The following is an 11,683-nucleotide window of genomic DNA, read 5'->3' as shown; positions in this document are numbered from 1 at the left end:
TCGTGCCTTAAATCTTTCATCACTCTTTAACTCTCTGACTTGTGCTTCCCTAGGGGAGGCAGACACTGCCAGGCTCACCCTCGGGACCTTTTTGTTGTCCCAGAGAGCAGAGCCCAACCCATACTGCCAGGTCCCCAAACTGCTCCAAGACACATAAGGAAAACAACCTCTACAGGCAAAGAAGCAGGTGTGTCCCAGCCTGTATCCAAAGTCTGCCATCAGAAAGAAAAAAGGGCTCTGAATTGCATCTTGTGTTTATCAGTATTATTTTTGCTATGGGTGCCTATGATCCTGCTTCCTGAGGAAGCAGCATGTTCAAGGAGCTCTGTGGCACAAGGAAACCCCTGAGGTCCTTCTGCTGAGGAAAGGCTCAGTGTGTGCCCACCAGGTCCAGTATGAGGGCGTTGGCTTTGTTTGACAAATCTGTAAGCTGTTGCTTTTGCTTGGAAGCCCTGAGCAAGCTCCTTTTGCTATGTGGATCATGAGGAAAATACACTCAGCTGCCTGCACCCAAGTGAAATTCCCAGCCTTGTACCTGGGAGAGGGAAACGTGCAGTGTCAGGAAGAGGAACTAAAATCACTTTCCGCTGGAAGCCTTGCCTACAAGTATTGTATCTTAGCAGCTGTTGGGATGTGCTTTCACAGTATCCTTTGAATTCTGAATGGCTAGAAAATACTTAAAAATCAGATTTCTCTGATAGCTCTGACACTTGCACTGCAGCCAAGTGGAGTCCTCTGCCTGGAAAATGTTGACTCAAAGGTTTCCTGGTGCTGCTGAGCAGCGGGTCAGCATGAGATGGGATCAGTAACTCCAACCCAGGGTTGAGCAACCTGTTTGTCAAAATGCAAGCTGGCTGCTTCCCCAGGGAGGTGCTTGCTTCCCCTCCACACCAGCCCTCCCGGTACAAAGGGCCAAGGGCAGGGCAGGCGGGGACAAACCCAGCAAGGAAAGCTACAAGGCACAGAGTGAGACAGCGCTGGGCAAAAAGCAAACCCTGCCCTGCTGTGCCCAATGCCTGCCTGCTGCTTCCACAGTGAAATTACAGCCCAGGAGCCTCCAGTAAATTCAATCTCACTTTGGTGGGAGGTTGGCGGCAGTTTTAGGATGGGCACAAGGTGTCCAAGGACATCTGTGGCTGAGTGGGTGGGAGCTCGGGGGAATACAACTTCCACATCCAAAAACATTACCTTTTATTTTGGCTTGGAAAGCTTGCAAATAGCTGTCCTTCAAAAGGTCTAGAGACAACCCTTATCTGATGTTCACCCCAAACAGGGAAGGGGAGACAAAAGGGAAACTCTTTTGGTGAAAGAAGGTGTTTGGTGCTAGCAAATGGCCCCCATAAAGGCTTTCAGTTGCCACGGGATCTACTTGGTGCTGTGGTTGCTTTTTTTGAATAACCAGCCATGGTTGTGTGCTCCCCCCTTTCTGCTTAAGCAATAGCCACTGGTGGTGGTTGTGATGGTTTTGGACTCCAGGAGGACAGATAACAACGCAATAGCTAAAGGTCATAAGTCTTGCTCAATAGCTGAGGGCTAATTGAGCATGTGCCAACCAAAATACAGCTGGTATGTAAATATGAGCATAAGTCAATCATCTTACTCCATAAATAGTGGGCAGCCCAGGGCCTGTTGAGCTCTCCTTCACAGCAGTGGGCTGCAGGACACGAGCTGCCCTTGAGTGGGGACACCTCTCAAGGTTATTCCTCAAAGCTGAGAGAATCCTTATCACATCAGATAATTGGTAAGTGAATTGGGAATAAGTGTGCTGAAACTTTGAAATCTTACCTAAGTGATGTGAAGGGTTGGTTGTGTACATATAGTCCTTTAGACATAAACCATTGACCAAACCTGGGACTAAGTCTGCATCCCAGTGCACCCAAACTCCTCTGAGAAAGGAGTCTAGAACACAAGGTAGTCCTACCTAAACCTCACGTCTCACTGGGAGGCTCTCCCTGACACTTTTGGCTGATCTGTCCTTCATGCAGCTAATAATCAAGCATACCTTGCCATTGAATCTTATCAAACCATGTTGCATTTACTATCAAACTTGGTTAAATCACTGGTTTATCTCAATAAATATATTGCTACTTCTCTCTTACAAGTGAAGGGTGTCGCCCCAACTGCAACACCAGCTTCAGGAAGCATCACAAGGCAAAGCTATAGGGGAGAGAGAGACAGTGCCAAGCCCTGGGGCCGCAAGTAACCCCAAAATCAACCTCTGCTGCTGTCAAGGCAGAGAAGAGGAACAGTTGCTGCTGCTGCCTTAAAGACTGATCTTCCATCTCATCTTGTGAAACCTTTCAGAGGGAAGTGGTTGATCTCAAGCTGTTGTTTGGAGTCATTTTCATGGAAGTCTCCAAATAGATGTCACGCCTCAGTGCTGAAGACGGTGTTTTTTAGAAAAATAAACAAAATGCTGTTCCCACAGGCCACATTTTGTTCAGGATGGTACTAAAGTTGATGAAGTTCAGCTGTATTACTCTTGCTCTCTGCTCCCCTATGCGTGCCCATGGCAGAGGGAAGCAAGTCCAGCAGCAACTTGTGGAGCCTTGTGCAAAATGGAGGGGAAATCCAGGACTTACGCCCTCAAGTTTAAGAAATTCACCTGGATTTCTTTTCACAAAAGAGCATTTGTCATCAACTGGTTGGCAATGAAATCAGTCCACGTGCTGTTTTGGCTGATGCTAAATTGACTGTAGAAGTCACTGCCAGTCATTGCCTGTTCCTAGCCCTGCAGTGCCCACTGCCAAGATCCATGAGATCCAGTCTGCTGCTGCCAACACCAAGCAACCTGACTCTTGGATTTACCAAAGTAAGACAGGATTTCTAGTGTGGGTTGCTCTTCTGTAACACCAAGTTAGACACACAGGAGAGGCTCAGGGACAGCTGGCATGCAGGGCTCACCTTCTCCTCCCCATGCCTGATGCTGTCAGACACCTTCCCCATGTGCTCATTCTTCACTTCACAACCCACCTGAGAAAATCCCAGCCCTGAGGAGCTGCCAGTGAAATAGTATGAAAAACAAAGACACCTCCACCTGTATAAAAGATTTTTATCTCTATAATGCATATACTCATAGCTTGAGGACTCATATATGTATGTATTCTCAAGAAGCAGAAGACATCTGTCTCTCACACAGGACACAGAGGCATGTGGGGGCTGGCCTGGAGCTGCACCATTCCTTCAGGAATATCAGAGTTCCCATTTCTGTGTCTGCCTGGCTGTCCAGTGCCTACCCTGCTGTGCCTGAGCACACCAAACCCTGGGAGTCTGTGCTCCCCCCCCCAGCAGCTCGCTGTGCTGACTGAAACAACAGGCTGGGAAGGGGAGAGGAAAATGCCTGTTTTCCCTGTCATCTCCTCCCATACAGGGCTGCCTGGTGGCAGATGTGTTGCCTGTGGGATTTATTGCAATATTGGCCATGGGGTTTGGTTTGCCAGAAGTGGGTACCCACACACCAGCCACTCCTGCTGCACTGAGATGGGGTTGGTGACACAGACCCTGCAGCTCCTCACCACCAGCAGTGCCAGTCCTGCTGTTGCAGCATTCTGGGACACAGCAAGACAGAGGTGTGAGCACTGAATGAGCTGGAAATGCCTTGGTATAAATATCTCTCCTCCAGTGCCTTGGGTTCTGTGTCACAGGGAGATAACCAGCATTATCTAGCCGTGCCCAGGCACGGGGCTGCTCTGAGCTCAGATGCTCCAGCCACAGGGTGGGAACCTGGCAACACCCAGACACTTTAAGGTGGAAGGGCCCCAAGCCACACCACGACCATCTGCTCCATGACTCTGCTTCTCAGCACTATCAGTTTTGCATGCAAGAAGCTTTGCAGTCCCCATTCTCGTTATTTTACCATGTTTTACCTTCTGAGGCAGGCAGACAGCTGTCCATGTTAATGCAGTTGTTTTCACCCTGTGGCACAGGGGCTTCTGCACTCACTGGACAGTTCCCCACACACCCCGAGGAGGGTGGTGTTCCCAGGCACCAGATACAGTGACATCCATCTGTGGAGGGGAACACAGTGCCCCTCACAGCTAATCTTGGTCTGGGGTTAGTCGGTTGCCCCCAGTCCAAACCCACAACCCGCTGCCCGTTGGACACCAGCTCTGCACCCACCCTGGTCTGGTGGCAGGAGGCACTGCTGTGAAGGTGGGCTCAGCTGATGGCACTCCAGCTGCCTGGCAGCCTCTGCAGCCCTCCCACAGCCCCATGGCCTTCTCAGCTTCTCCTGGAGGAGAAAGTGATGCCTTTTCCTTCATGAGCTCAATTCACAGGTAGCCCTGCCGTGGCCATGCTCACGCTGGCTGCTCTTGAGTGGGGTTTTGCTGCTCCCCCCTTGCAGGGACACTGTGGCTTTCCCAAGGATGCAAGAGGGGACACAGAAACCACCGTCATCTTCTCTAGCACATCTTCTGCTGGGCACAGGGACACCTTCAGACAAAGACCGCTTTTTCATGACACTGCAGAGCCCAGCTCCCTCCAGTGCCTCTGAATGCATCACCCTGTAACACCAACCCCACTGCTGTGTGAGGAATGGAAGCCTCATCCATCACTAACAAAGTGTGTGTGCTTGCATAGTAAATCCCACACTTGCATTCAGCAGAGAAAAAAGCTGTCAGAAGTGGGGATTTATTACCGTTTGCCAGTATTCTCTTTCCATTTTTGCTGATTAATTTTATACATGGAAGGGGAACTCTTGCAAAAACAGGATTGCAGTTGTGCTGTGCCATTTAAGGGCATAGGGATGGTGAGACACAAGGGAAAAGGGATGATGTTGAATAGACATGATGGTGTAGTTGGAGAACCAGCTATTTTACAGCGGATATTTTGTACACCCGTTGTCACCTCTGGGATGATGATGGCTTGTGTAAAAAGAAGGGAAGAGTGCAGAAAGGGACATGGCACTGTCTGCTTGGCTGACTTTCTAAAAATACCATGTTCAGCTCTGTCATCTGCATGGTCAGCACGGCAGCTTCTCCTGTCCCTGCCAGGCTGATGGGATCTTATTTTCAACATGTTTTCCTGTAAGATCACACTCCATCCAACCCCTCTCCAGCAATCCTTGAGCCCACTGCCCATCTTACTCTCAAAGGAGTGAATGTCTGGAAAATATTAAGGTCTTGCAAATTTTGTGAGAGCAGGTAATCAGACTGAGAAAAAAAAAAGAGGCAAGAGAATGAATTAAACCCTGGGAAAGAACTTTAATGGGAGTCGGTGGCTTATTAGACACCAGAAAATCCACTCTTTAGTCAAGGTTTCTCTCTCATGTGGATTTGCTGGTGTTTAATAAAGCGTGAACTCCCGTTAAAGCTTTTCCTGTGGTTGGAACATTCACAATGTGTGGCTTCTCTGATGTCTTTTAAGCAGCAGAGTTGTGCTGCAGCCTTGGAGAATGCAGTCAGTCCCCAGGCATAAACCCACAGAAAATCGTTTACTAGTTTATTTATTAGTTCTGTGGCACATGGGACTGCTTGTTACATCCAGTGTTTCCCCATAAAAACAGACAAAAGGACAAGTGGGAAAGGCAGGTTTTGCATGGTGGAAGACATCTTACCCCATCCCACCCAACATTACCTGCTGCAGCACCAGCTCAGGCTCCTTCCCCCACTCTGACCAGCCCTTCATCTGTCTCTAGAGGTTCTCAGCTATCTCCATAAATGCCCCAGTTTTGGTTAAATTCTTAGTGCTTGTGCTACGTGCTAAATTCGATTATCTTGATTTGGTTTATTTTAATTTGTATAAAAGAATTTATTCCTACATAAAAAAATAAAAATAAAAAAATCCGTCCCCTGGATGATTTTGAAACCACTGTGTTTCAATGGCATTGACTTGGTGCTCGTTCCATCAGCAAGGACAGGTAATGAGAATAAGCATTTCAGTTTCAAAACACTTGAAACTCTACTGTTTGCATCTAATTCTATTTCTCCCTGTCAGGATCAGCTTTTCAGAGGTTTGTGAACACTTAGTAATACAGCGAGATGCCTTGAGGGCATCTCACAAGTGCCTTAACTTCTTTGTCCGTGCCTTTTTTTTCTAGATAAAATGTATGTGCTGGTTTGCCCTTATCTTCCATTTCACTGACACACTCAAGGAATTTTATGTTTTGAGATGGAAGGTTTTCCTTTATAAACATCTGCACCTTTGTCCCTATTTATTTCTGTTTAGCCACATGTCCCATGTTTATTGTCATTTTTTGTTCCCATTTATTTATTTGGTATGAAACTAACGCCCATTGGGCCACAATTTCCAGGAATGCTTTTAATTGATTTTAACACAAGATTGTTTTCTATTGGCAGTGTTACATTTTTTTGGAGGCTGTGCTGTCTCCTTCCTCCGTTGCCATGGTGCAGCCCCATCAGCATCCCCTAGCCCCCCCAAATCCTTCTTCCCCAAGTCAGGTATGCTCCTTTTCCTTGGCAGGGATAGAAACATTGCAGGTCCAGTTTGGACCACAATTTGTATAATTTTATTAGGTTGATGATTTTAGCTTTCTTGCTTCTCCACTGTTTATTGAGTCTGAGGTTAAAATGATCAGTGTTAGAGCAGGGAATGCCTCTCCTGCTCCTGACCTAGGGTCCTCCAAGCAGCAACCTCTGGTGTTTCCAAAACATCTCCGGTTACAGCCTCAGGCATATGGCTGCAGCACCTGCATCACACCTTGTCTTAGCATTCTGACATCTTAGCCTCACAGAAAGGCCCCTGAAATTAATTCCAAGGTGATGGAAACAATGGTCTGCTGTCAACCCATACCCTCTGAAATGTTTGGAGCAGGGCTAGCAATGCCATTTCCTCAGGTGACAATCACGTTTCATTAGGTGTTTGCTAACAAACAGCAGTGACTGTCCATATCAAAACTGCTCATATGTAGATACACACATACACAAACAGGATTCTGTAAAATAAACAAGACTTGTCCTGGGACAGTCCCAAAACCAGAACAGAGCCCTCCTCCCATAAACCAAGACTAATCTTCTAAGACTAAACTTTGGATCCTGAATTTTTATGAGATCCCTCACTCAGCTCCTGCTTTTAAAAACCCTTCTCATAAACCTCCTTAGAAAGTAACAGACCAAACCAGGACAGGTTGAAGTAATTATATTACACCAATTACATCATATTGTAGTATTTATTTTTCTTTCTCTTTAAAAAACAATACCAAATTGTAATGTCAAGCAGGGAAGTCAGAGAAAGGGGACTTCCATGACCTTTGGCTGAATGCTCAGTAAGAACCAGAACAGCTTCTTCACCAAACAGAAACACTTTCACAGGGAAGTACTTTAGAAATAAAGCAGAAATCTTCTCAAATATGTTGTTATTGACAGCCGTACACCTGCAGGGAACACAATGAGCCTAGGGGCAGGAACGGCAGCCAGCTGCTGCAGTGGGAGCCACAGGACTCCTGCCTTTCTGCCTCCCAGCACTTTTGTAATTGTGGCGTAACTCCAGATTAGTTTTTCCTTCCTCTTCTTTCTTGTCCTCTTTCTTTTCTGCCTTCTCTATGCCAAGTCAGCAATTCAAAAGTTCAAACTTCACCAGCAGTGAGGTTTGAGAGGCAGAAGTTGGAGATGGCTGAGAGCTGGAGGGAGGGCTCCCGGTACCAAGCCCTGCCCAGGCCACTGCTCCCCAGCGGGGGCTGGATGGAAGGAAGGGGCAAAGGAAGTGTGACCTACCCCTTTGTGACAGGAGAGGAGAAAAACAGCATGTGGCTTTTAGCAGTCCTACGCTGTTTAGCACAAATTTCATGTCTGCAGGGCTCTTGGAAAAGGGGCTTAAAGGCCACAGGGATTGTGTCCAACTTTTGCATCTTGTGGGCTCCAAAGCCAGCCCTGAAGCAAACCTGATCACAATACAGCACCTACTGAGTTGAGGTCCTGGAGGAAGGGGCTCATGTTCTCATATTTTGCAGTTATGCAAGGTTTGGATGAATTCAGCTGTAGAGAGATCCAGTTCTGAAGCTCAACTTCTTATCAACATCTTATACCTCAGAGAGAATAAAGATCTTTAAAGGAAACTGTCAGAATATGGTGCCCAAAAATCCAAGTTGTTCAACAATATGTGGAGCTTTTTACTCTTGTGTCTCTGTTAGAAGAGAATTAACTAACACTGAAACTCACTCTGGCTTTTTAGATGATGCTGACGACTTGTTTCTCTCCCAGAAACCTCCACATCCAGTAGCCAACTTCAACCACTCCTGACAGCAATAAAGATCCCCAATCCACTCCGCTTCGGCAAGACTCATGGAAAACAGGGAGCCAAGCAGAAGAGACTCTCGGTGCCCCTGCAGGGAGAAAGGCTGTGGCAGGGATTCACTCATTGGAGACTGGAGTGCTGGGTCAGAAAATCAGCATTGAGCCCACATTGCAGCCTCCAGGAACTCCGTCTCTTCCACTGCCACAGCTGCTTGGGAGCTGTGTTTCCTTTCCTTGCAGGCTACTGTGGAATCAAGGTGTTCCTCAGACACCTCAGTGGCCTAAACTGTGAGAGAAGCAGCTTTGCTTACAGCTCACCCTTCCATTCAGATGTCTTACTGGCCACCAGGAAAAATGCTAATGACAACAGTTGAACTCTCCTGAATTTAAATTGGGATTGAACAAGTCTGATTAAATTTAGTTTTACAATTATAGATCACAATCACAGTATTTACAAAAAAAAAAAAAAAAAGCAAAGATTTTTATCTCAACTCTATCAGCAAAACAACAGCCACCAGTAAGGTAGGTTCTGCAATATTTTGGACTCAGTGCTGTTGAGCAGATGGTATTTATTGACAAACCTGTTGCTGAACTGTTTGCATTCCCAGGGCTGTAGGTGCAGTCAGCCCAAAGCATATTCACTACTCATTACTAAAATACTCATTTCCCTGGAAAACCATCTGTGTCATTCAGTCATGGCAGAAGCCCAGAAACATCCGTTCCCTCCACTAACACAACCCCCCAAGCACTATTTATGTGCATCCATGCCTGGACTGCAATTCCCTCATTACCTGCCCTACAGTAAACAGAGGGCAGCAAAATGAATGAGAGGTAAATTGCACACATAATTTCCAGCTTTCATCTTTACAAAAAGGAACTAAAACATAGGTGCAGGAAAGTGGCCAAGAGCAAGACTTGTTCCATTAGACTGAAGGGCAGTCTCTCCTACTAAGTAACAAGGGACAGGACAAGAGGAAATAGCCTCAAGTTGTGTCAGGCAAGATTTAGACTGGATATCAGGAAAAATTTCTTCACCAAAAGGGTTGTCAAGCATTGGAACATGCTGCCCAGGGCAGTGGTGAAGTCACTATCCCTTAAGGTATTTAAAAGATATGTAGAGTGGCACTTAGGGACATGGTTTAGTGCTGAACTTGGCAGTGCTGGCTTAGTGGTTGGACTTAATGATCTTAAAGGTCTTTCCAACCTAAATGATTCTGTGACTCTACCTGCAGCCATCCATGCTGTGCACAGGATGGCTTGAACCCAGAGCAAGTCAACGCGCTGACTGAAGAGGGACATTTGAACTCATATTTGGGCCTGACCACCACATCAAGTAAAGACAGAGCCATGGTAATGGGAAAAACTCAACTCATTTTATGTGAAATTTAGGCTTCCTAATATGGAATAAAATAAGTGAGTCGCTACTGGGGGAGGAGGTAGCACAGAATAGCCACTGTGCTTCAGCTCATACTCTCCTTTATTGCAAAACAGCTTCCCTGTTTAGACAGGCCCTAAGAGATGTAGACATATGTAATGTGTATTTAATCTTTCCATCTCTTCTTTTCTTACTGTTTTGATGTTTCCTCAGGCTTTGAAGATTCAAGATCTTTATTTCCCAGAAACTACAAGCCTTAAAACAAAAATAAGGCAGCTGGAAACTGCCTGCTGCCAGCCAGACTAAAGAGTTTGTAACTTTTTCCAGCACAGGAAATGTTCAATATTTTAATAGCAGTGACCATGTTTTAATGCATTTATGCCCTTAGGGCTATAGAAATCCTTCATTCACAACATTACCCACCCCCCTTCATAGGACCACTAATACTTGTTCAGTGTCATTGTGCTTTTCAATGATATTGAAAGAGACCCTGCTTGCCTTTGTTGCTTTCTTTATACATATATCGGGGCAGACTGGAATGGAGTTAATTTTCCCCATAACTGCCCTCATAGAAATACACCCTGTAAGCCATGTAAACCCTGAAACACCATCCTAGGCCTTGACAGGTACATTTTGTGGTGACATGGTACCCCAGTAAGAATTGAATCTGACAATGGGACTAATTTCCAAAATAATCTCATGAACTCCTGGGCTAAGAAACACATCATTGAGTGGGTATATCACATCCCCTATCACCCATAATCATACTGAAAGATTGAGAGATATGATGGACTGTTAAAGACTGTTGACAGTGTTGGACAGTGGGGCATGGAAGCAGTGGGATATAAATTTAGCAGAAGCCACTTGGCTGGTTAACACCAGATTGGCCAAACCTCCTGCTCCTGCCCAAACAAAACCCCTATATACTGTGGAAGGAGAAAAGGTACCCATAGTACACCTAGAGAATGTTTCCTGCTTTCCTGCTTTTATACGTGTATTGCAATAGCAGATGGTTGGGTGTGTGTCTAGCCCACATATTTGTGGAGCATCTCACTTTAGGGATAATGTAAGCAATAGAGCTTGAATCAGTACCCTAAAATATGACTTGACTGTCAGAAGCTGCTAGAGTCTTGTTTATTACACTCGTATTCAACAGCCTCCTTATTAGTCTTACTTTTTGTGGTTTTACTTCAAAGTTGTAACCTAAAATAACTATTGCTGTGTTCCATCATTTATGTGTATGAGTGTTCACACTTACATTAATGTACTATAAATGCAGAAGTTAAGAAAATACTCTTCCGTGGAATAGCCTGGGAAGAGTGTTCTGATTAAGTAGCAGTGATGCTGCAATTTTTTCCTCACTGTATAGGGTTTGGCTGGGATGGATTTAGTTTTCCCCATGGCAGCCCCCATAGGGCTGTGCTGGATATCAGTAGCTGCAAAGGTGTTGAGAACCCACCACTGGTTTGGCTACAGTTTGGTAGCAGGCTGGGGGGCAGTCTCTCCTCCCAAGTAAAAAGTGATAGCACAAGAAGAAATGGCCTCAAGTTGTGCCAGGGGAGGTTTAGATTGCATATCAAGAAAAAAGTTCTTCACCAAAAGGGTTGTCAAGCCCACGACCAGGCTCCACAGGGCAGTGGTGGAGTCACCATCCCTGGAGAGATTTAAAAGACATATAGATCTGGCACTTGGAGACACAGTTGGGCTTGGCAGTGCCAGGTTGATGGTTGGACTCTATGAGCTTAGGGGTCTTTTCCAACCTAAATGATTCTCTAGTCCCATGAAACAGGTTCAGCAGAGGATGTTGGGCTCTTTTTTTCTAAATGTTACTTCTGCAAAGTCTGCAAGAGAAAAGTTTTCTGAGGAGCTTTTATTCTTTCTCCTCAACCTGCGAGGGAGTTTCCCTCCATGAGGTCCTTCCACACCTCTGCCTCCCTGCAGACCGATGCTGCCGTGCTGGGCTCCACAGGAACATTCATCCCACCAAAATCTAGTAGAACCTGGTCTACCAGAGGGTGTGCCTGCCCATGGCAGGGGCGTGGAACTAGGTGGTCTCCAAGGTCCCTTCCAACCCAGGCCGTTCTTTAAGTCTGTGATGAAAATCTGATTTCAAGCC

Source organism: Manacus candei, unplaced genomic scaffold, assembly GCF_025592945.1.
Source record: "Manacus candei isolate 608988 ecotype Guabito, Panama unplaced genomic scaffold, ASM2559294v1 h1tg000003l, whole genome shotgun sequence".
NCBI classification, from domain to species: Eukaryota; Metazoa; Chordata; class Aves; order Passeriformes; family Pipridae; genus Manacus; species Manacus candei.
The sequence above is the reverse complement of the archived record's forward strand: the minus strand, read 5'-3'. Positions refer to the sequence as shown.